This window comes from Bombina bombina, unplaced genomic scaffold (assembly GCF_027579735.1).
Source record: "Bombina bombina isolate aBomBom1 unplaced genomic scaffold, aBomBom1.pri scaffold_1113, whole genome shotgun sequence".
Lineage (NCBI taxonomy): Eukaryota > Metazoa > Chordata > Amphibia > Anura > Bombinatoridae > Bombina > Bombina bombina.
This window is the reverse complement of record NW_026512407.1, coordinates 21511-28680: the sequence shown is the minus strand read 5'-3', so window position 1 is coordinate 28680 and position 7170 is coordinate 21511.

The window sequence follows — 7170 nt, the reverse complement described above, 5'->3', positions numbered from 1 at the left end:
AATGTGCCACCAGATAGAAGTGGTGTGTTAACTAGTACTATTCTTATCAGTTTAATCCCTGTTACGTCCCCTATCAGGGGACGTGTATATGGCATCGATTTTAGGAACCCGGAGATGATTTTAGGAACCGGGAGATGGAAAAAGATGCTTGGTCGGTCCAGCCACAAGATAGATAGATAGATACATAGATTAGATAGATAGATCAATAGAAGCAATAGATACATTTGATGATAGATACGATAGATAGATAGATTTGATAGATAAATAGATAGATTTGATAGATAGATAATTTCCCAGACAGAGAATTACAAGACGGGCGGTCTGGAACCCATGGTAAGGTTCCCAGAGGCAGTTGCGGCGCCCGGGGCTCTGATTAGAACAGAGCACTCTGTGTATCTGCCCTTGGCCGAAATCGGAACATTCTTTAGCTTTCTGCCTGTCGGCCAAATGTCCGTCTGCCAAATGTCCTTCTGCATTTTGTCAGAGCACCGCGTGCAATCTACTGTGCCACCAGATAGGAGTGGTGTGTTAACTAGTACTATTCTTATCAGTTTAATCCCTGTTACGTCCCCTATCAGGGGACGTGTATATCGCATCGATTTTAGGAACCCGGAGATGATTTTAGGAACCGGGAGATGGAAAAAGATGCTTGGATACCCAGTACAGGTCGTTCTCCTTCAGCCTTTTTATACGAGGGTCCCTCAACAGGCACGACAGCATGAAAGACCCCATATGCCATTACTTCCTTTTGCACAATCGAGTACAGGTATGGCATCAATTTTAGGAACCCGGAGATGATATTAGGAACCGGGAGATGGAAAAAGATGCTTGGACACCCAGTACAGGTCGTTCTCCTTCAGCCTTTTTATACGAGGGTCCCTCAACAGGCACGACAGCATGAAAGACCCCATATACCATTACTTCCTTTTGCACAATTGAGTACAGGTATGGCATCGATTTTAGGAACCCGGAGATGATTTTAGGAACCGGGAGATGGAAAAAGATGCTTGGACACCCAGTACAGGTCGTTCTCCTTCAGCCTTTTTATACGAGGGTCCCTCAACAGGCACGACAGCATGAAAGACCCCATATGCCATTACTTCCTTTTGCACAATGATTACAGGTATGGCATCGATTTTAGGAACCCGGAGATGATTTTAGGAACCGGGAGATGGAAAAAGATGCTTGGACACCCAGTACAGGTCGTTCTCCTTCAGCCATTTTATACGAGGGTCCCTCAACAGGCACGACAGCATGAAAGACCCCATATGCCATTACTTCCTTTTGAACAATCGAGTACAGGTATGGCATCGATTTTAGGAACCTGGAGACGATTTTAGGAACCGGGAGATGGAAAAAGATGCTTGGACACCCAGTACAGGCCGTTCTCCTTCAGCCTTTTTATACGAGGGTCCCTCAACAGGCACGACAGCATGAAAGACCCCATATGCCATTACTTCCTTTTGCACAATCGAGTACAGGTATGGCATCGATTTTAGGAACCCGGAGATGATTTTAGGAACCGGCAGATGGAAAAAGATGCTTGGACACCCAGTACAGGTCGTTCTCCTTCAGCCATTTTATATGAGGGTCCCTCAACAGGCACGACAGCATGAAAGACCCCATATGCCATTACTTCCTTTTGCACAATCAAGTACAGGTATGGCATCGATTTTAGGAACCCGGAGATGATTTTAGGAACCAGGAGATGGAAAAAGATGCTTGGTCGGTCCGGCCATGTGTCAGGTTGTTTTTACCTTGTGCATATTCCTTTAAGGATTCTTTCACCAATCATATGCATCCGCCCCTTACAAAACACCTGCACACCTTCATTCAGTGCTTAGTATTTTGTTAACTGCCTTGTATAGTTGTTCTCTTCCTAAGCTCCTGAAAACTTGTACCTTTTCCTCTATCAATTGATCCGTTTTTGCTATCATATCCTGCTTGTGTGCAAGCTCATTCCTACCAAACAATCTGGGTTCTCACAACACCGCTGTACCTCCTTCAACTACCCACCTCAGAGTGACATAAAAACACTCTCCTGAAGATAAGGTAACTCTCACTCTGTTTCTCTGAACTTTTGTAAATACAGCTGACATCGACTCTCCGCACGGCAAGCCGCCGTTAACCTGCCTCTGACGTCACACGCCACAGGAAGCACTGCCGCTCTGACTTGCGGGAGGTAACCTACAGCACATTACTGCTCACAACAGACTTCTGCTAAGAACGGAGGAACACAGAATTTCTCAAGGTACCCTTTTACAGATTCTACTGCACCTTAAGTTAACCTTTAGTGAAAACTTGTAAAGCGTTTTGGAAGTGATTCTAATCTTTTCCTGTGGAGTGAACTTTCTATTGTCCTGAGAATAATTATAACAGCTGCCAAGTTTCTATCTCCTACTCACAAGCTTTCAGATTACTCCTCAAATACCTAACCTTGTTCAGTCTGCATTTTGTATATGAACTCTGCATAGAGTCTCTTGCTACATTTCCCTGCTGGGACACTTTGTAAAAAACACACCTTATGGATGTTGTTAATACTTCCTCATAGTATTAATTTATTAAAAGGTGTAACAAACACATATATTGTGGTAATCCTATACTCTTTCATTCAGATATATGTTAAGAGATTTAAGTAGCATTACACCATGAGATAGATAGATACATAGATTAGATAGATAGATCAATAGATGCAACAGATACATTTGATGATAGATACGATAGATAGATAGATTTGATAGATAAATAGATAGATTTGATAGAGAGATAATTTCCCAGACAGAGAATTACAAGACGGGCGGTCTGGGACCCATGGTAAGGTTCCCAGAGGCAGTTGCGGGGCCCGAGGCTCTGAATTTGGGGCACTACGCGTGCAATCTACTGTGCCACCAGATATGAGTGGTGTATTAAGTAGTGCTATTCTTATTAGTTTAATCCCTGTTACGTCCCCCATCAGGGGACGTGTATATGGCATTGATTTAAGAAATTTTGGCCGTGTACCTTCCACTGCGGTGTCCCAATAGCTACAAATTTTTGGAATGCCTCAGACTCCACCAGCTTGTATGGTAAAAGCTGGCGGGCTAAGAGTTCAGACAAGCCAGCTGTCAGACGCCGGGCAAGGGGGTAAGTTTGTGACATTGGCTTCTTACGCTCAAACATGTCCTTGACAGACACCGCGTCAAGGTTCCGAGTGGAAGCTGTAGAAGATTGGGTGTCCTGTGTTAGCCAGTCAACTATGTGCTCCAAAGTTTTCGAGTTCAGGGTACGTGGCCTCTGAACACTGGTCATTATTCTAGGGACAAAGGGAATCACAGCACCACGACCACGACGGCCCCTGCGGGGTGGCCTGCCTCTGCCTGTCATTTTTTTTTTTAATTAGTGGTACTATGCGTGCAAGCTACTGTGACAACAGATATGAGTGGTGTGTTAAGTAGTACTATTCTTATCAATTTAATCCCTGTTACATCCCCTATCAGGGGATGCGTATATGGCATGGATTTTAGGAACCGGGAGATGGAAAAAGATGCTTTGTCGGTCCTCCTACTTCAAATTTGGGGCACTGTGCGTGCAATCTAATGTGCCACCAGATAGGAGTGGTGTGTTAAGTAGTACTATTCCTATCAGTTTAATCCCTGTTATGTGCCTTTTTTTTTTGTTTGATTTTTGAAGCCACAGTGCAGCACCAGAGGCCAGAAAAATTTGGCATGTACACATGCCTGAAAAATTAGGTATTGTTGCAGACGCTGCTGTAGCAGCGGCCAGAAAAATTGTTGTTTGTTTCCCTGGCAGAAAGTGCCCTAAAGCATGGCGGCTTGAACCCTAGTTGGTGGCGGATAAGTCACGCAAGTCATCCTGCATTCGGAGATAAAATACAGCAGCGTGTAGACCATTTTTATCCCAAGGCAGCTCATCTCATCAGACCTTTTTTACTCGAATGTATCGCCCAATGTCAGTCCCTTCGGGAGCCATCCCTCATTCATCTTAATAAAGGTGAGGTAATCGAGACTTTTTTGACCTAGGCGACTTCGCTTCTCAGTGACAATACCTCCTGCTGCACTGAAGGTCCTTTCCGACAGGACACTAGAAGCGGGGCAGGCCAGAAGTTCTATGGCAAATTGGGATAGCTCAGGCCACAGGTCAAGCATGCACACCCAGTAGTCAAGGGGTTCATCGCTCCTCAGAGTGTCGAGATCTGCAGTTAAGGTGAGGTAGTCTGCTACCTGTCGGTTGAGTCGTTCTCTGAGTCTGGACCCCTAAGGGCTGTGGCGATGCATAGGAGTTAAAAAGGTCCGCATGTCCTCCATCAACAACATGTCTGTAAAGCATCCTGTCCTTGCCGGCGTGGTTGTGGGAGGAGGAGTATTACTTTCACCTCTTCCCCTGTTAGATTCCCGTTGTGCTGTGACATCACCCTTATACGCTGTGTAAAGCATACTTTTTAATTTATTTTTTAACTGCTCCATCCTTTCCGACTTGCAGGAATTTGGTAACATTTCAAGCACTTTATGCTTATACCGGGGGTCTAGTAGCGTGGACACCCAGTACAGTTAGTTCTCCTTCAGCTTTTTTATACGAGTGTCCCTCAACAGGCATGACAGCATGAAAGACCCCATTTGCACAAGGTTGGATGCCGAGCTACTCATGTCCCGTTCCTCGTCCTCACTGATCTCACTGAAGGTATCTTCTTCCCCCCAGCCACGTACAACACCACGGGAACCAGATAGGGGACAACGAGCACCCTGGGATGCCTGTTGTGCTTGGTCTTCCTCCTCCTCCTCAAAGCCACATTCCTCCTCTGACTCCTCTTTCTCACAATCCTCTTCCTGCGTTGCCGCTGGTCCAGCAAGCGATGCTGATAAGGCTGTTTCTGGTGGTGATGGTGACCACAACTCTTCCTCTTCACGCTCATCTATGGCCTGATCCAGCACTCTTCGCAGGGCACGCTCCAGGAAGAAAACAAATGGTATGATGTCGCTGATGGTGCCTTCGGTGCGACTGACTAGGTTTGTCACCTCCTCAAAAGGACGCATGAGCCTACAGGCATTGCACATGAGCATCCAGTAACGTGGCAAAAAAATTCCCAGCTCCCCAGAGGCTGTCCTAGCACCCCGGTCATACAAATACTCATTAACGGCTTTTTCTTGTTGGAGCAGGCGGTCGAACATTAGGAGTGTTGAATTCCAATGTGTCGGGCTGTCGCAAATCAAGTGCCTCACTGGCAGGTTGTTTCGCCGCTGGATATCTGACAAGTGCGCCATGGCCGTGTAGGAACGCCTGAAATGGCCACACACCTTCCTGGCCTGCTTCAGGACGTCCTGTAAGCCTGGGTATTTATGCACAAAGCGTTGTACAATCAGATTACACACATGTGCCATGCACGGCACATGTGTCAACTTGCCCAATTTCAATGCTACCACCAAATTACTTCCATTGTCAGAAACCACTTTGCCGATCTCCAGTTGGTGTGGAGTCAGCCACTGATCCACCTGTGCGTTCAGGGCGGACTGGAGTGCTGCTGCGGTGTGACTCTCTGCTTTCAGGCAAGTCAACCCCAAGATGGCGTGACACTGCGGTATCCGGGATGTGGAATAGTACCTGGGGAGCTGGGGGGCTGCAGTTGATGTGGAGCAAGACGCAGCAGCAGAAGAAGACTCAGCCGAGGAGGTTATGGAAGAGGATGGAGTAGGAGGAGTAGAGGAGGGGGCAGCAGGCCTGCCTGCAAGTCGTGGCAGTGTCACCAACTCCTCTGCAGAGCCAGGCATTCCATGCTTGGCAGCCGTCAGCAGGTTTACCCAATGCGCAGTGTAGGTGATATACCTGCCCTGACCATGCTTTGCAGACCAGCTATCAGTGGTCAGATGGACCCTTGCCCCAACACTGTGTGCCAGACATGCCATTACTTCCTTTCGCACAATCGAGTACAGGTTGGGGATTGCCTTTTGTGCAAAGAAATTTCGGCCGGGTACCTTCCACTGTGGTGTCCCAATAGCTACAAATTTTTTGAACGCCTCAGACTCCACCAGCTTGTATGGTAAAAGCTGGCGGGCTAAGAGTTCAGACAAGCCAGCTGTCAGACGCCGGGCAAGGGGGTGACTTGGTGACATTGGCTTCTTACGCTCAAACATGTCCTTGACAGACACCTGACTGTGGGCAGATGAGCAGGAACTGCTCCAGAAGAGAGACGGATTGGCGGATGGTTGAGAGGGGGCAAGGAGCACAGCAGTGGTTGACGTGGCTGAAGATGCTGGACCAGGAGGAGGATGGTGGCTTTGAGTTTGTGTGCTGCTTGTCCTCATGTGTTCATCCCATAGGCGTTTGTGATGTGAGATCATGTGCCTTCGCAAAGCAGTTGTACCTAGGTGGGTGTTGGACTTCCCACGACTCAGTTTTTTTTGGCTCAGGTTGCAAATGGCATTGCTGTTGTCAGAGGCAGAAACATAAAAAAATGCCACACTGCTGAGCTCTGCGATGACGTCATTCTGGTGGTGGCAACAGCATGCGTTGATTGGCGTGCTGTCTGGCTGACCCCGGGTGCCGATGCATGCTGTCTGACTGTGCCACTAGCTCCTTGCGACGACCTCCCCCTGCTTCCAACTCGTCTCCTCCTCCTGCTCCTCTCTGTCTCCCCATCTGAACTTTCCCCCTGTTCTTCTTCTCTTCTACCGGGCGCCCACGTGACATCCACGGACGCATCGTCATCATCAACCCCTTCACTTCTATCTGACAACTCAACAACGGAAGCAACGGCGGGTACAACATCATCATCGTCATCACACCGTGCGTCGTCCATGTCTGTAATGCTGCCTGACTGAGACATATCACAGTTATCTACATCCTCTGTCAATGATGGTTGCGCATCACTCATTTCTTCACACTGAGGTGTACATAACTCCTCTTACAGATCAAGTGAGGCGGCTGTGGTGCTAGTGTCGGTGGTGGCGGCAGGCGGGCGAGTGGTAAGTTGAGAGGTGCCCGAAGCTAAGCTAGAGGAGGAGGATGGTGCATCAAGGTTACGAGCGGAAGCTGTAGAAGATTGGGTGTCCTGTGTTATAAAGTCAACTATTTCATCAGAACTTTTCGTGTTCATGGTACGTGGCCTAACACTGGGCATTATTCTATGGCCAAAGGGAATCACAGCACCATGACCACGACGGCCCCTGCGGGTTGGCC